The following is an 18401-nucleotide window of genomic DNA, read 5'->3' on the forward strand; positions in this document are numbered from 1 at the left end:
AATAATGATTTTAATTGTGGGTATGTGGGACATGGAATAGGACCAAAGGGAAGAATAGAACTCCATCAAAGCAGAACACACCAACATACTTGAAGGATCTTAACAATGCAAGATTGAAGCAAAGCACACAAATGCTAGATGCTTTTGGAATCGAATGTAATATTGGAGGTTTTAGCTGCTGAACAACCTTCCCTATATAGCTCTAGGTGAGTTGTAGGTGTCTCAGGACTTTGGAGAAAGGAAGGAAGGTTCAAGGAGATGCTTGATCAAAGGTACAATGGGGTAAACAGCTGAGGCTGAATAGAATAGAATAGAATAGAATCCCTACAATACAGAAGGAGGCCATTCAGCCCATTCAACCCGCACCACCAACAATTCCACCCAGGTCCTATCCCCGTAACCCCACGTATCCTCCTGACTAAGAGACAATTTAGCATGGCCAATCCACCTAACCTGCACATCTTTAGACTGTGGGAGGAAACCGGAGTACCTGGAGGAAAACCCATGCAGACACGGGGAGAACGTGCAAACTCCACACAGACAGTCACCCGGGGCTGGAATTGAACCCGGCTCCTTGGTGCTGTGAGGCAGCAAATGAGACAAAGAGGTTTAGGAAGGGAATTCCAAAAGTCTAGGTGTGGTTTTACTGATGCTCTGCCTGCAGTGGGGGCAGTGTGTGTAACATCGGCCATCTTGGTAACGGCACCTCAGACATTCTGATACTAAAGCCCATTGCATTCATATAAAATGTATCTGTCCCTTGCTTTATTTAAAATCAGCGAGGCGCAGATCCACATGATTGCTTTACATTATTGTTCTCTCCTCCTCAAGGTTTTTATGTCTTTAGCCATCTGGTCTGAGATTTGAACAGGAAGAAAATGATGCAGTGATGGGTCCACAAGCTACAGATGTGATATTGATGGCAGGTGATACCACACTGTTGAGCAAAGAGGAGGCCAAGTCTGTACTGCATGCAAACAGTTATTTTGCACCTTTTAAAGTGAAGTTACTGGTGTTGTATGCAAGGGCGGAGATGTAATTTATCCTAATGCCCTGAGGTCACTCTCAGTCTGCATTGTAGCTCTTTTCATAACCGCTGCCAGAATTCTCCAGCATTAGAATTCTCTAAAACCAATCTGGCTGGATTAAATATCCCAAATTTATCCAGAATTATCCCATGCCAAGGTCTTCAGATACTAGGGATCATTCTTGTGACTTGTCTCCAACACATGAATGTTTCCCTTATATCCTGGCAACTATAAATTGACACAATGTACTCAAGGTGGGTTTGACCAAAGGGCAATGTTCGTGTTTGAAGGTTAGGTAATGGCTCAGGCATTGACTGATGGCCAAGCTCTTGTTTGAGGGTTAGATAACAGACTGGTTAGTTAAATAGATTCAAGTAAATTAATCTAAGATTGGGTGAGGACTTAAAATTAAGTCAGAAGATGGAGATAGTTGCACTTCAATTTGACCAGTAACCATGGGATTCATTCATCAGGGCTTCAATTTTATCTGGCACAGAACTAGAGAAGTTCCCTTATGCGGTGGCACAGTGGTTAACACTGCTGCCTCACAGCGCCAGGAATCTGGGTTCGATTCCCAGCTTGGGTCACTGTGCGTATGGAGTTTGCATGTTCTCCCCATGTTTGCGTGGTTTTCCTCGGGTGCTCCGGTTTCCTCCCACAGTCCAAAAACGTGCTGGTTAGACGAATTGTAAATATAAGCCTACTTGTGACTAATAAATAAATATGATCAATGTCTGTTTCAATGTAGATACTCAATTTAATAATGTTCTCTTGGCTTGCAGATCCCGTCAGTAGCTCACCTGCTGCCTCACACACAGGTAGGTAACACAAGCCAGATCTGTCAATGAAATCTAAAAAGGTGATATTGTAAAATGGTCAGGGGCTGATCACCTGCCTGTTCAATTAGTTTGATCAGGAAAGCAATCCACTGTTCCTCCAAAGCCCAGCACTGACCCTGCCACCTCTCAACTCTCCTGTATCTGAAATGTACAATCATGGACCAGAACGTCCAACCTCTGGATGGTTGGATTCTAGAGGAACTCCCCCAAGTTAGACTAGCCCCTCGGAATTCCTGACGCACTGACTATGCGGGAATTACTATTAACCTTCGCGAGACACTCTGCGTACAGTAATCGGATACGGGTGACAAAATGCATTCCAATCCCGAATGCCAGCAGATTTCTGGATAAATATTCATGATCCACCTTGTCGAATGCCTTCTCCTGGTCAAGAGACAGGAAGGTGCTCGACAGACCTCTGGGAATGATAGATCAGGTCCCAGACTAGGCGAAGGTTATCGTGGATAGTCCAGCCTCGGACCGTGTAGGACTGGTCAGGGTTGATCATGTGGTCCAGCACAATGCCAAGGCATGAAGACATAGCCCTGGCAAAGATTTTATAGTCCGTGCTGAGGAGGGAGATCGGGTGCCAGTTCTTAAGGAGGCAGAAATCCCCTTTCTTGTGCAGCAGGGTAATGGCGGCCCTGCACCACAAAAGGGGCATTTCCCCGGTTGCAATGCTCTCCCCCAGAACCCCCGCGTAGTTGTTCCCCAGGACGTCCCAAAATTCCTTGAAGAACTCCACTGCCAGCCTGTCCAATCCCAGGGGTGTTACCCCTGGAGAGGCTGCCAAGGGCACTGGTCAGCTCCTTCAGACCAATAGGAGCGTCAAGCTGACCAGCGCCCTCCGAGCCGACCTGCAGCAGGTCCTCCCACAAAACTCTACGGGCATCCTCGTTGGATGGATCCGGAGAAAAAAGGGCAGTGTAGTCATTTCAGGCGAGAGCCCTGGTACCCTCCAGATCTGAGATAGGGTATCCGTCAACAGCCAGCAGAGTAAACAGCTGCTGAAGAATCCTGTGCCTCTTTTCCAGCGAGTAGAAGAAGGGGGAGTCATGGTCCAGGTCCATAGGGAACTGGATCGGGGACCTCACGTACGCGTTGCGGGACCCAACAAGTTGCACGTCCTGTAGCGCGCCCTTCTTCTCCCTGTACGTCAGCCGCAGGGCTGGGTCCACGTCGGGCTGACCGAGGCGCGACCCAGGTCGCAAATCTCCTTTTCCAACTCCTCGATCTTGGATTTCCACCTCTTTGTCAACCCCCTCACGTACTTCTGACAGAAGTACGTGAGGGGGTTGACAAAGAGTGAGTCTTGCCCACATCCCACCATAGCCCCATGGAGGGGAAGCCTCCCCGCTTCCTTCTCCAGCCAGCCCAGAAACGACAAAACGAGTCCAGGAACCACTCATTCCCCCATCAGCAGGTTATTAACGTGCCAGTATGTGGACCCCACCTGGGACGCGAGACAGAATGAGATCTTCACACACCAGGTGGTGGCCCGAGCATGACACCTGCCGCACTAATGACGGATGGTTAGGTTAGTGTTGTGGGCTTAGATAACAGCCTGGTTAATGAAGGATCTTCAACTCAGTAAATATTTGGGGGTTAAATATTAGCGTATGGCTCGGTGAGAATTTGCATTAAAAAGCTGTTGATGGGTGACAATAGTTCCACTTTAAATTTGATAGGTAGCTAAAGAACACATTTGACACGAGACTAGAACCTCCCCCTGTCACTAGAGTCAATTCACTATGGTTACTCAAATGAGTAATTTCTTTCTTATTTTCAGATCACATCTTTCGCTCGACAATCTACACACCACAAGGTAAGATAACACGATGCTGCGAAGCCTGTAGATGATATCGTAAAATAGTCAGAAGCTGGTAGCCCCCTCCCTGTCTGTTCAAAGAGTTTGATCTGGGAACCAGTCCTAAACTCTACTCCACCAGAGCCCAGCACTGGCCCTTTTAACCCTCAACTCTCCTGTCAATGAAAAATCAGTAGCAACCGATTCAAGAACAGCTTCTTCCCGCTCCCATCAGACTTTTGAATGGACTTACTTTATACTAAGCTGATCTTTCTCTATACCCTATCTGTAACTGCAACGCTACATTCTGCACCATCTCCTTTCCTTTTCCCCTATATACTCTATGAACGGTATGCTTTGTCTGCATGGTGGGTAAGAAACAATACTTTTCACTGTATCCCAATACATGTGACAATAATAAATCAAATCAAAAGATTCTGTGTACCTGGAAACCAGGTATTCATGAAGGCTCCACCTTCTCAACCTTGCCCCTCGCCTGAGGTGTGGTGATCCTCAGGTTAAATTACCACCAGTCAGCCCTCCCCCACCTCACCCCAAAGGGGAGAGCGGCCTATGATCATCTGGGACTATCGCGATTTTACCATGACCGTATACCTGGAAATCATATGTACTGCGAGCAGAAGATGGCGCGCAAACCTAGTTCAAATAAACCGTTTAACAACAGCAAAAGTCTGGAGATTAGATAAATGCCTGAGAGTTGATTAACATCTGATGATAGGTTGGTGTTGGGGAATAGATTACCGTTTAAGGGTAAATTGGTATTTTAGGGGAAGATTGATTTAAGTGGGCAGGTTATAGTCTTTGAAGGTAGATTTGGTGTTTATAAAATCATATCATGGAAATATTTGGCCCTTCGTGCCCATTGAAACCTTTGAAAGAGAAGCCTTACTTAGTCCTGTGACCTGCTTTTTGTCCATAATCCTGTAAATTGTTCATCCTCAAGTACCAGCCCAAGCATCTTCTTCCACCTCTTCAGCTCAATCGTTCTGAAGCCTCGCTACTTGCCGAATGAAATAATTTCTCCCCTCCAGCATTTCTGCCAATGATTTTAAATCTCTGACCTCTGCTTATTGACCCACTCACCATGGAGAATTGTTTTCTTTCTCTATCTGCTGTATTGAAACCTCTCATCATCTTGAAATTCGCCATTAATAGGGGAGGTGATGGCCTAGTGGTATTATCGCTAGACCGTTAATCCAGAAACTCAGCTAATGTTCTGGGGACCCGGGTTTGAATCCCGCCGCGGCAGATGGTGGAATTTGAATTCAATAAAAATTATCTGGAATTAAGAATCTACTGATGACCATGAAACCATTATCAGAAAAACCCGTCTGGTTCACTAATGTCCTTTAGGGAAGGAAATCTACTGTTCTTTCACTAATGTCCTTTAGGGAAGGAAATCTACTGTTCTTACCCAGTCTGGCCTACATGTGACTCCAGAGACACATGTGGTTGACTCTCAACGGCCCTCCAGGGGCAACTAGGAATGGGCAATAAACGCTGGACAGCCAGGTCCCCCCATGTCCCATGAATGATTAAAAAAATAATTTGTATCTTAACCTTCTCTGTTCCCAGGACTACAGTCCAAACTTTACCCACCTTTTCTCATAATTGAAGTCACCCTGGCAACATCCTGGTAAACTTCCATTGTAACATAGAAGATAGGAGCCCTTCGAGTCTGCTCCGCCATTCATCACAATCATGGCTGAACATCCAACTCAATAGCCTAATCCTGCTTTCTCCCCATAACCTTTGATCCCATTTGCCCCTTTCTAAAGCCTTTGCATCTTTTCTGGGAATGATGCCCAGAAGTGTCCACAAAACCTCAGCTGAAACCTAACTTTGATTTATAAAGTTATCAAATGATCTCTTTCCTTGTGTATTCCATGCTGCTCTTTACAATCTCAGGTCTTGCATATGCTTTATAAGCAACCGAGACAACTTGCCGTGGCATCTTTAAAGATTTGTGTCAATGGGAACCAGGGTTTCTGCTCATCCGCACTCATCAAAATTGTGTCATCTATAGTGGATGGTCTTTCCATATTATTCTTCCAAAAGGATTGCTTCATCCTTCTATGCATAAAACTCTATCTTGAGAAGAGGGGGCTGGTTGGTTGACAAATGGTCTCTCACTGGGGGTACAGGTGTTGCCATGGAGAATGCACCAGGGATCAGTTAACTGCTAAGCTTTTAAAAAAAATTCAAACCATGTTGACTCTGATTGATCAAGGCATTGCCATGGGGAATGAATGTTCTTTCCTTTATATTCTTTCTTTCCCTGGTGTATTCTCCATGATGACGCCTCTACCCTTCAGAGTCCACTGGCCAAGCAATCAGCACCCTGTCTCATTGTTGTCCCTTTTGAGATTATTCTTGTGAATCTGTCCTGTTAAGTGCAAGCAAGAAAGCTTTGACAGCATTTTTCTTCAGTAATACTCAAGTTCTAAAACTTTATCTGTTGTACTGGTTCATTAAACAATATCAAGATGTGCTATGATTTAAAGGTTAGATAACCAACCATCCTTAAGTTGATAAGGATTTGAAATGAAATATTAGAAAATAATGATAACTGTACTTTAAATCTGACTGACAGATCTTGCATTGCACAGGAACTGTAATCTCACCATATGAGTGGCATTAATTCTCTATATGTATTCAATTTCATTTCCTCTTTGCTTACAGACACGCTCAGTGGCTCGAGCACTCACACACCCCTTGGTAAGAATTTAACACAGTGCCTTGAGACCTGGAGAGTGGATGTTAACTAAATGATGATACTGTTAACGGGTCTGGAGCTGACCATTACCTGCCTGTCAATTAATTTGGGGCATTAGCCCCAAGTTTCACGAAACTCCAGCACTAACTCCGTCAACTCCCAACACTCCTGTGGCTAAAGTATTCAAATGCTCCCCGTGTCTGCGTGGGTTTCCTCCGGGCGCTCTGGTTTCCTCCCACAGTCCAAAGATGTGCGGGTTAGGCTGATTGGCCATGCTAAATTGCCCCTTTGTGTCAGGAGGATTAGCAGGGTAGATATGTAGGGTTATGGGGATAGGGCCTGAGTGGGATTGTGGTCGGTACAGACTTGATGGGCCGAATGGCCTCCTTCTGCACTGCAGGGATTCTAAGTACAAACATGTCAGATTCTTTTAACCTGGGAATATTATGTTCTGTTACTGGAGGATAGCAAAGGTAAAACAAGCTGAAATTAATAAATCCTTTTAACAACACTCGAAGCATTTAATAAATACTAGAATGGCAATTCATGTTTGAACATCAGTTGGTACTTTTGTTGTGGGAGCGTGGCTCCTTTAAGGGGTGAGCGTTTGTGTGTCACTATGGCCTATCATAGAAACCCTACAGAGTAGAAGGAGGTCATTCGGCCCACCAAGCCTGCACCGACACCTATCCCCATCACCCCATGTATTTATTTACTCTGCTAATCCCCCTGATATGAAGGGGCAATTTAGCATGGCTAATCAATCTAGCCCTCACATCTTTGGAATGTGGGAGGAAACCGGAGCACCCGGAGGAAACCCACGCAGAGAGAATGTGCAAACTCCACACAGAAAGTTACCCAAGGCCGGAATTGAACCCGGGTCCCTGGCGCTGTGAGGCAGCAGTGCTAACCACTGTGCCACTGTGCCACCCTCAGGAGGAAATGCACGAATCATCACCTATCGGATGTTCAGGCACAGGTCCTGGTAGGAGGGAACCTTTAGTGTGAGCTCAGGAGTTGATGGGACTGGATCTGAACCTGTGTTGAGCTTGTCTATATATAATTTTAACTATCCTTCAATAAACCACTGTTGTGGTTCAAAGACTTCCTCATTGTGACACCTCGCACTACAGCCATTTAAGAATAATGAGGAGCCTTTATGTTTGAAAGCAACTTAATGTTAGGAGGTAGATTAGTATTTGACTGTTAGTTTCTAAGGGTTGGTTATTGTTAAGAAGCAGGTTATTTTTGGCAATGTCTGGTATTTGAAGGACATGTTATTGTTTGAGTGTAGGATTATATTTTCGGGTAGGTTAGTGTTTGACGTTAGATCGGAGGCTGTCAGTGGGATTGTCCCATCCTCTGCCAGGCCCAAAATTCCCACCCAAAATCAATGGACCTTTTGCTAGTCTGTCAAATTTTCTGTCACGACCCGTGATAATTCCCATGGTGAGTAGGACCGGACAATCTTGGCCCATATGACTGTTTAAGGAGAAGTTAGTGTGTGAGTACAGGTTTATGCTGAATGCTATGTTCATGTTTGAGGACAGGTTTATATCTGAGGCCAGGTTTGCAATTTCAGAGCGTATCTAGCGTAGGAGGTTTATTCTGACACTCGGGAACACTTGTCCAGCATTGCTTAAATATTCTTAGATTCTGGTTGTTGTAAATGGAGACAAAGGTGGTCTGACCAGAGGATTCTGCAACCTCATACTGCCAAAGAACTGGGCAATGACTGCATAGTTAGGTTAGTGTTTGGAGGATTAGTTAAGAGGCTTCAGGTGAAGCTAGCATTTAAGGCTGAGATAAAGGTCTTCGGGCTTAGTAAATAACTGTAATCAAATACCTTTCTGAAAATGATGGTAGCTACATATTAAATTTGACTGGGTTGTAGGATGTTTCTGCTTACGGATAAGTTAGTGTTTGAAGCCAATTTTATATTCGTGCCATGTATAATCTTTCCCTCCTGTTTACAGATGACATCTGTAAGACCAACACTGCCTCACGTCCAGGTATGGATCTAGCACAATGCATTGTGAAATCTGTAGTTAACATTGATAGATTATGCATTCCCTATCACTTATAGTGAGGCATGAGGGTGGATGCTTTCTCTGATTCCCCTGTCCAGTTCCTGCTAGCACTGTCCTTCCCCAATCCTCATTGATGGCTACTCCAGAGGAATTGAAACTTCCTTGCACGCTAACTGCAATAGTTTTTTTTATGGATCTGGAATTCCTGGAGTAGTGGCAACAGGTTGCAGAAGAGGAAAATCAGGAAACCACGAAGAATTTAATCTGGAAATACTGATTAACAGTCACCATATCAGAAATGCAGGAAGCTGCAATGTTTAAAGATAGAGGAAGTTAATCTTTTGGTGGCTGTGTAACTCTGTGGAGGATAGACCAACATGAATTAAGCTGTTGATTGGGTATTAAAGAAATCTGTGAAGTCTAGAAATTACCTTTAGTGTAAAAACATTTGTTTGCGTATTATTTGCGGAATAGCCCTGTAATGTGAAGATAGTGATTCTCACAGATCAAAATCTTGAAGGTTGCAATTGATGTAACCAGGGCGATGGCCTACTGGTATTAAGGGAGGCGATGGCCTAGTGGTATTATCGCTAGGTTATTAATCCAGCTAATGCTCTGGGGACCGAGGTTCGAATCCCGCCACGGCAGATGGTGGAATTGAATTCAATGAAAAAAATATCTGGAATTAAGGATCTACTGAGACCATGAAACCATTGTCAAAAAACCCATCTGGTTTTCCCTAATACCCTTTAGGGAAGGAAATCTGCTGTCTTTACCCAGTCTGGCTGACATGTGACTCCAGACCCACAGCAATGTGGTTGACTTTCAACTGCCCTCGGGCAACTAAGGATGGGCAATAAATGCTGGCCAGCCAGCAATGCCCATGTCCCACAAATGAATAAAATAAATCAATTTATTTCTAATGATGCTTTTAGTCTCCTGACAACACTTCGAGTGTCACTACATAACAGTTAGGTTTTGATGTTGAAACTGTAATTTCATGGATATGTTATTAGCTTCACTGAAATACACTTTAAAACTTGCCATGATGGGTTCTGAACTTAACTTTGGTTAAACCTTGGCTGGTCTGTACCGTGCCTGCTTTACCCTATTCTATAAATGTTCAGTGCTCTAATATTGTTAATATACGTTTGAACTTGTAGCATTGGAGCAACTTTCATGTTAAATTATATCCGTGAGTTGGTTTCTGTTTATTTCTTGTTTCAGACTGAATATTAGTTGATTTTATCAGCACTTCACAGTGACTCCTGATCCCATTATGATATTTCCCAGTGCTATTTGTGACTGAGAAGATAGTGCTCTTGCCTCTGAACCAGAAACTCGAGGTTCAAGTCCCACTCCAGGACCTGTTGGCCATGGAAAGATTGTTCACGACCCAGCCAAACAATTGGATAACCAGCCTGCTAATTTTCCCAACATGCACATGGCAGGCAGCGAGAGCAAGAGAGAGCGTCCTGGTCGGCCATGCTTGATGCGGACTGGATGTGGCCCGAAGATGTGCAGATGGATTGGCCATGCTAAATTGCCCCTTAGTGCCCCAAGATGTCTGGGTTAGTGGGATTAGCGGGTTAAATGCATGGGGTTACATGGATAGGGTGGGTGGTGGACCTGGGCACGATGCTCTGCTGGAGAGTGGAGGTAGATTTAATGGGCCAAATGATCTCCTGCTGCACTGTAGGGATTCTATGTTTCCCAAGGTGGGAAATAAGTCCTTGAGACTCACCCCAGGGAAGGAGTGTGCACATCACCCAGGATACAATTTCCCATAGACTTGGCATGGCAGCAATGCAAGAAGAAATACAATGAGCTCACAAGGGTGGCAAAGCTAAGCATCTTCACTGCACACCTCATGCCTATCACACCAACCCCCTTTCAGTCTCTCAATTACCACCCATCGTCCCCATCTAACACCCAGCAATGCTCTCTTGGCACCCAGGACTCATGCCTAACGTTCACCGTTCAGCACCACACCCCACCTCTTCCTGCCTCCACGCTCTTCCACTAACCAGCGCATTATCCCAGCACACTGCCACACGATGACTGACACTCTGCCCTCTCTGTGTCCATTGCTCAAGGGAGAGGCATTAGCCTGGAGTGGGGCGCGTTCCATGTCCTTAACTCCTGGGGAGATGGTGTCATGCCTTACTGAACAAAGTCGTGAAGTCTGATTCAGCAGAGAGTATCTAGGGTGAGGGTAAGTGACAGCTTTATGCCCCTTTTCAGTCCCTCCCCACATGAAATGTGGCATCGCGTGGAAGGTGAAGATATTATGAGTACAGAACCCCTGCTATCCTCCCCCTCCCTTTCCCTGTTCCCCCCTCCCTCTCCCCCATTCCCTCTCATACACACGATCTCCCACCTGGGCAGTCCAGCAGAGCAAGACGCAGTGTTGAGCCATGAGAGTGATGGAGATGTGTGATTTGATCTTACACTCACAGGCAGCAGTTCAGAGCTTGGCACTGTGAGAAATCACACAGTGATCACTGAAATGCTGCAGCAAATTCTACCTGATCAACCAGACTGCAAAGTTGACAACATGGGGGCTTCACGGAAAGAATTGACTCCAGATAGTGGGAGATACAGAATCTCAATTGACGAGTTGATGCACATCAATTTAGACACGAGGCTCGAAGCTTCAGCAAATGAAGGCTTTTATTAACTAATAATGAAGCTATCAGAACTTTAGTACACTATCCCAGACTGAAGGGGTCCCGGCCAGAGCAGGGACTCTTATACCTCTCCCAGGAGACGGAGCCCGACTGGGATGTGCCACAACAGTAACAAACACAGGTGTAACAACCCCACCCTAACCCAACAGCAACAGTAGTACCATCCAACAGTAACATATGTACATCCTTGTAGTACTGGCCAGCCCTGGCTCAGTACTATCCAGTGGGAACCAACGATGGTTCACCACATTCACCCCTCCTTTGAGAACAAAGGCCGGCGGGGTACAAAACCCAGAATAAAATGTCAGCAGTCTATAAGTTCAGACGGTCAGGGGGACCGCACCGTCGTTGTGACCTCCTCAATACCGGCAGTGACACCGGAGTAGGCACTTGCGGTGGCGTTCTCCCCAAAACGGCGTCCAACTGTTCTTCCACGGACTCACAGGCCGGTTGACCCTGAGGAGATGGTAGTGCAGGGGATCCTGACACGCCCTGCGGTGGCGACCAACCTCGGGGCTCAGGCAAGCTGTGCATTGGAGTAAAGTTGTTAAGCAATGGTCCCGATGCTGCCCGCGCCGTGTCCGGGGAAGAAATGAGAGATAATGGATTTGTTACTGGGGGTATGGGAGCGACAGGAGTTGCTACATCCCCTGCAGGCGCCAGGTCTCGGATCGAGACCGTGTCCTCTCGCCCGTCAGGATATGCCACATAGGCATACTGAGGGTTGGCGTGGAGGAGGTGGACCTGTTCGACCAAGGGGTCGGACTTGCGGGCCCTTACATGTCGCCACAGGAGTACGGGTCCTGGGTACGTCAACCAAGCTGGTAAAGATATCCCCAAGGAAGACTTCCGAGGGAATGAGAACATCCTCTCGTGGGGAGTAGCATTGGTCGCCGTACACAGGAGGGAGCGGATAGAGTGAAGCGCATCAGGGAGGACCTCCTGCCAACGGGAGACTGGAAGACCTTTGGATTTCAACGCCAGTAGGACAGCCTTCCAGACTGTAGGATTCTCTCGTTCCACCTGTCCATTACCCCTAGGGTTGTAACTCGTGGTCCTACTAGAGGCAATCCCGTATGAGAGCAGGAATTGCCTCAAGTCATCGCTCATGAACGACGAGCCCCTGTCGCTATGAATATAGCTGGGGTACCCGAACAGGGTAAAAAGATCACGGAATGCCTTGATCACCGTGGCAGCGGATGTATCCGAACAAGGGACAACAAACGGGAACCGGGAGTACTCATCGATTATGTTTAGAAAGTACACGTTCCGATCTGTTGAGGGAAGGGGGCCCTTAAAATCAACACTCAGTCTCTCGAAGGGACGAGTGGCCTTGACCAAATGTGCCCGGTCAGGTCGGTAAAAGTGCGGTTTGCATTCTGCGCAAATCCGACAGCTCCTTGTCACCGACCTGACGTCCTCCACCGAGTAAGGCAGGTTGCGGGCTTTTACAAAGTGGTAGAGCCGAGTGACCCCAGGATGGCACAGATCATTATGGAGGGCGTTCAAACGATCCTCCTGAATACTAGCGCATGTTCAGCGCGAGAGGGCATCCGAGGGCTCATTGAGTTTCCCTGGACGATACATGATATCGTAGTTATAGGTGGAGAGTTCAATTCTCCACCGCAAGATCTTGTCATTCTTGATCTTGCCCCTCTGCGTGTTGTTAAACATGAACGCCACGGACCGCTGGTCCATGATCAGGGTGAACCGTTTTCCCGCCAGGTAATGGCGCCAGTGTCTGACGGCCTCCACAATGACCTGGGCCTCCTTTTCCACCGCTGAATGCCGAATTTCGGGGCCTTGGAGGGTGCAGGAAAGAAATGCGACGGGCCTGCCCGCCTGGTTAAGTGTGGCAGCCAGGGCGAAATCAGATGCATCGCTCTCCACCTGAAAGGGGATGGGTTCGTCTACCACGTGCATCGTGGCTTTCGCGATGTCGTCTTTCAATTTCTTGAAGACCAATTGGGCCTCTGGCGTGAGGGGAAAAGTCGTGGACTTAATAAGCGGATGGGCTTTGTCCGCGTAGTTGGGGATCCACTGCGCATAATAGGAGAAGAAGCCTAGGCATCTTCTCAGTGCTTTTGCGCTAGCGGGCAAGGGAAGTTCAGCAAGGGGGCGCATACGGTCTGGATCAGGGCCAATGACCCCGTTTTCCACCACGTATCCCAGGATGGCTAAACGGCGCGTACGGAACACACACTTCTCCCTGTTGTAGGTCAAGTTCAGGCGAGATGCAGTGTGTAAGAAGTTTTGGAGGTTTGTGTCATGGTCCTGCTGATCATGGCCGCAGATGGTGACATTATCCAGGTACGGGAAGGTAGCCCGCAGCCTGTTCTGGTCCACCATTCGGTCCATAGCACGCTGGAAGACCGAGACCCCATTGGTGACACCAAAGGGAACCCTAAGAAAATGATACAAGCGACCATCTGCCTCAAAGGCCATGTATTGTCGGTCCTCTGGGCGAATGGGGAGTTGGTGGTAGGCGGATTTGAGGTCTATGGTGGAGAACACCCGGTACTGCGCAATCTGATTGACCATATCAGATATGCGCGGGAGAGGATACGCATCCAGCTGCGTATATCGGTTAGTGGTCTGACTGATCAATGACCATCCAGGGTTTGTTCCCGCTCTTGACCACAACAACCTGTGCCCTCCACGGACTAACACTGGGCTGTAATGATCCCTTCTTTGAGGAGTCGCTGAACCTCAGATCTGATGAAGATCCGATCCTCAGTGCTGTAACGCCTACTTTTAGTAGCGATGGGCTTGCAGCCTGGTACCAGATTCTTGAATAAAGAGGGTGTGGTGATCTTTAACGTAGAAAGATTGCAGGCAGGGCGCGTTGGGCAATTTGGAGACTGCAGCTGTTCTCCCACTGCCAGCGAAGGGAGTGGCCCACCGTACTGTAGGATCACACTCCTCAAGTGGACCATGAAGTTTAGTCCGAGAAGAATTGGCGTGCAAAGATACGGCAACACAAGGAGCTTGAAACGCTCGTAAACTGTGCCTTGTACTTTCAAGGTTACCACACAACGTCTTAGCACGGCAACAGACCGGGACCTTGATGCCATAGATATTGTCTGTTTGGCAGGTTGAATCTGGAGTCCACACCTCTTCACAGTGTCAGGGCGGATAAAGCTCTCAGTGCTCCCGCTGTCAAACAGACAATAAAGCACATGATTGTTTACCTGGATATCCATCATTGAACGATCGAGCCTGTGAGGCTTAGCCTGGTCCAGGATGATCGACGCCACCGTTGATTCATGAACGCCACTGCAGGCAGCTGAAGTCGATGCTGAGGACCCCTGCTGGTCGCTCGTGGTCATCGTCGACCAACATGGCCGCCCCCATGAATCGCACGTGGGTGAGGGCGCCAAACTCAGCGACCCCTGGTGGTCATACTCCTCCGACTCCGTCGACCGTAATGGCGTCGTCCTGGACTCGCACGTGGACGAACCCCGCGATGACTTCGACGACGATGGTGATGATCCAAGCTCCGAAGAGTCGCAGGCCGCACTGCCGTTCCTGGGCTTCGATCTGCACACTTTTGCATAATGACCTTTTTTTACCGCAAGCGCTGCAGATTACCGCTTTAGCGGGACACTTTTGTCAGGTATGTTTTGCTCCTCCGCAGAAATAGCACTGCGGGCCGCATGGGGCTGCAGCCGTCGTCTGGCCCAAATGGGAGCACGCCATAACACAGCACTTCGAGCCCGAGGGGCGAGGAAGGATTTGGAACTGCTCCTGCCACGTTGTCTCCACGTGGTCCTCTGGATATAAGACTAAGCTCTTCGAAGCCGACTCGAGCATTTCAGCTAATTCAATGGCCTGGGTAAGGTTGAGATTACCCTTTTCCAGCAGTTTGAGACGGATGTATGATGACCCGACCCCGGCCACAAACGCATCTCGGGCGAGGTCGTACATGCTCTGCTCAGCCGACACAGCTTTGCAGTCACAGCCCCTGGCTAGCTGTAAGAGCTTATTGGCATAGTCCTCCATGGTTTCGCCCGACTGCCGACGTCGTGTAGCGAGGAGGTAACGAGCGTGTATCTCGTTAGGAGGTTTTGTATAGCGCTTCTTTAGAAACTCGAGGGCCCTAGGGTAAGTGGTGGCCGCACGGATCGCGAGGTAGACTGTGTCGCTTACCCTCGCATGGAGGACCCGGAGTCTGTCATCATCTGTGGTGACCGCTGCGGAGGCTGCTAGGTAATCTTCGAAACACTTCAGCCAGTGGTCGAAGGTGTTAGAAGTGCCCACCGCACGTGGATCTAGCGTCAGACGTTCTGGCTTGAAAATTTGCTCCATACTCTCCTTTCTTTTTTTTCTTCCGTCGAGAGTTTAATATTAGTTAATAAAATTGATGCACATCAATTTAGACACGAGGCTCGAAGCTTCAGCAAATGAAGGCTTTTATTAACTAATAATGAAGCTATCAGAACTTTAGTACACTATCCCAGACTGAAAGGGTCCCGGCCAGAGCAGGGACTCTTATACCTCTCCCAGGAGGCGGAGCCCGACTGGGATGTGCCACAACAGTAACAAACACAGGTGTAACAACCCCACCCTAACCCAACAGCAACAGTAGTACCATCCAACAGTAACATATGTACATCCTTGTAGTACTGGCCAGCCCTGGCTCAGTACTATCCAGTGGGAACCAACGATGGTTCACCACACGAGTCTATGGACAAAACCCCAGTTGTATTCTGTGCTGGGTCCCCTGGTCTAAATGCTGTAAGAATTCGTTCCAGTTTTCTGCACATTTGAATGTTTTGCATGCAGGTCTTTCACCAAGGCTGAGAGAAAATGTGGAGAGTGCTAAGGCATCATATAAAGACCATCCAAGACAGAGTAATCTGAAAGATTTCAATCTATTTTAAAGGGAGAGTCATATGGAATAGAAAGGCCCATTGTAAGATAATAGGTCATGATGGTAAGATAGTACTTTTCAAAAATGACAATCAAATTATAGAATCATAGCATCCCTACAGTGCAGAAGGAGGCCATTTGGCCCATCGAGCCTGCACCGACAACAATCCCACCCAGGCCCTATCCCCATAACCCCATGTATTTTCCCTGCTAATCCCCCTAATAATAAAGGTCAATTCTGGCCTCGGCTGACTGTGGAGTTTGCACATTCTTCTCATGTCTGCGTGGGTTTCCTCTGGGTGCTCCGGTCTCCTCCCACAGTCCAGTGTGGGTTAGTTTGATTGGCCATGCTAAATTGCTTCATAGTGTCGGAAGGATAAATACGTGGGGTTAAGGGGATAGGGCTTGAGTGGGATTGTGGTCGGTGCAGACTCGATGGGCCGAATGGCCTCCTTCAGCACTGTAGGGATTCTATGATTCTATGAATTTAGCATGGCCATCCACCTAACCCGCATATTATTCAAAATTAATCAGAATTAAGTACAAAATCCTGGACATTAAGGACTGGTGGAAATAAATGAGAGATTTGTACTTTAAACACAAGGAACACAATACAGTGGTAGATCAAAGGCTGGCTAAATGTGAGTGATCATGCAGCCATCACATTCACAGACCAGTTGGCTCAAGTGAGCACTGGGGAATATTCCACAGCAGTCCAGAGAATGGAGGAAAAGGTGAAGGCAGGAAAAGTGACTGAAATATATTGTTTGAATGTTCAGGATGGTAACCAAGTAGCGAGGTCCACAGACTGGCAGGATACAGTGAAAGAGTGCAGAGTACAGATGGTGTGGAAGGAATTCTTGCAGCTTTGAATGATTGCGTTGTGGTACAGTGGGTAGTGACTCCCACCTCTGGGCCAGAAGTTCTGGATTCGAATCCCACTTCAGGACTTGATGGCCGTGGGAGGTGTGTTCAAAAAGTGGCCAAACAGGTTGATTGCCAGCTTGGCAGTCCTTTCAATATGGCTGATGACAGGCGATCAGAGTTTCCCGGTCAGCAGAAGGCAACAGCAAACCACTGCAACACTGCCAAGCATAACTTTGGACCAATCAAATGGAGGTTCATGGTCGCCACTGCCCTCTTAGCGCCTGGGTATGAGGAGGAAAGTAGAGGCAATCAGCATTTTTAAAATTCATTTACGGGAAGTGGACATCGCTGGCTAAGCCAGCATTTATTGCCCATCCCTAATTGCCCTTGGGAAGGTGCTGGTGAGTTGCCTTTGTGAACCGCTATAGTCCCTGAAGTGTAGGCACACCCCCAGTGCTGTTAGGGAGGGGGTTCCAGGATTTTGACCCAGCGACAGTGAAGAAATGGCGGTATATTTCCAAGTCAGGATGGTGGGTGGCTGCGTGAGGGGAACCTCTAGGTGCTGGTGCTCCCAAATCCAGGTGGATTTGTACTAAAGATACCCCTCACAGTTTGGATTTGTGAGGCTTTTGGTCCAGAGTTTTGAAGAGGATGTTACAGGTGTTGGGGCAGGTCCTCCCTCCCAATGCTGGAACAGTAATCCTCCAAATCTCTTTGGGTCACACATTCATGAGAGTGTAGAAGAATTAAAGTAAAAACCATTACGTTTCTGCAGGGTGATAACTTACTCAGAAAGGAATGTTGCCCAAACCACTCAGAGAGGCAACAACTGCAGAAAGGAAACTATAGAAATTAAATAATCATACTTCCAAGGTGAGATACATTTTCTGTTCGACCAAGATCCTGGGTGGCATGGTAGCTCAGTGGTTAGCACTGCTGCCTCACAGCGCCAGGGACCTGGATTTGATTCTGGCCTCGAGTCACTGTCTGTGCGGAGTCTGCACATTCTCCCCGTGTCTGCGTGGGTTTCCTCCGGGTGCCCCGGTTTCCTCCCACAGTCCAAATATGTGCGTGTTATGTGGATTGGCCATGCTAAATTGCCCCTTAGTGCCAGGGCTACTAGCAGAGTAAATATGTGGGGTTACAGGAAGAGGGCTTAGGTGGGAATGTGATTGATGGGCCGAATGGCCTCCTTCTGCACTGTAGAGATTCTATAAGTGCAGATCCTGCAATGTTTTACTGGTATCGTAAATGAAACCTTTGCGTGATGGACATTGATTCATTTATGCAGTGGTACTTTGGAATTTGAGAAATGTGCTTTTAATAAGATTAGAGTAGAATTTATCATTTGAGAGTTAGGCTTGTGGGGCTTTTAAATATATTGGTTTAGATATGAGGCTAAATGGATTTGAAATAAATTTAAACCAACCACCTGTTTTAATGGAAGATGTTTCTGAAAACATTTCTCCAATGCTGGAACAGTAATCTTCCAAATCTCTTTGACTCTTTGGGTCACACATTCAAACGTTTG

This window comes from Mustelus asterias, chromosome 27, assembly GCF_964213995.1.
Source record: "Mustelus asterias chromosome 27, sMusAst1.hap1.1, whole genome shotgun sequence".
Taxonomy (NCBI): Eukaryota; Metazoa; Chordata; class Chondrichthyes; order Carcharhiniformes; family Triakidae; genus Mustelus; species Mustelus asterias.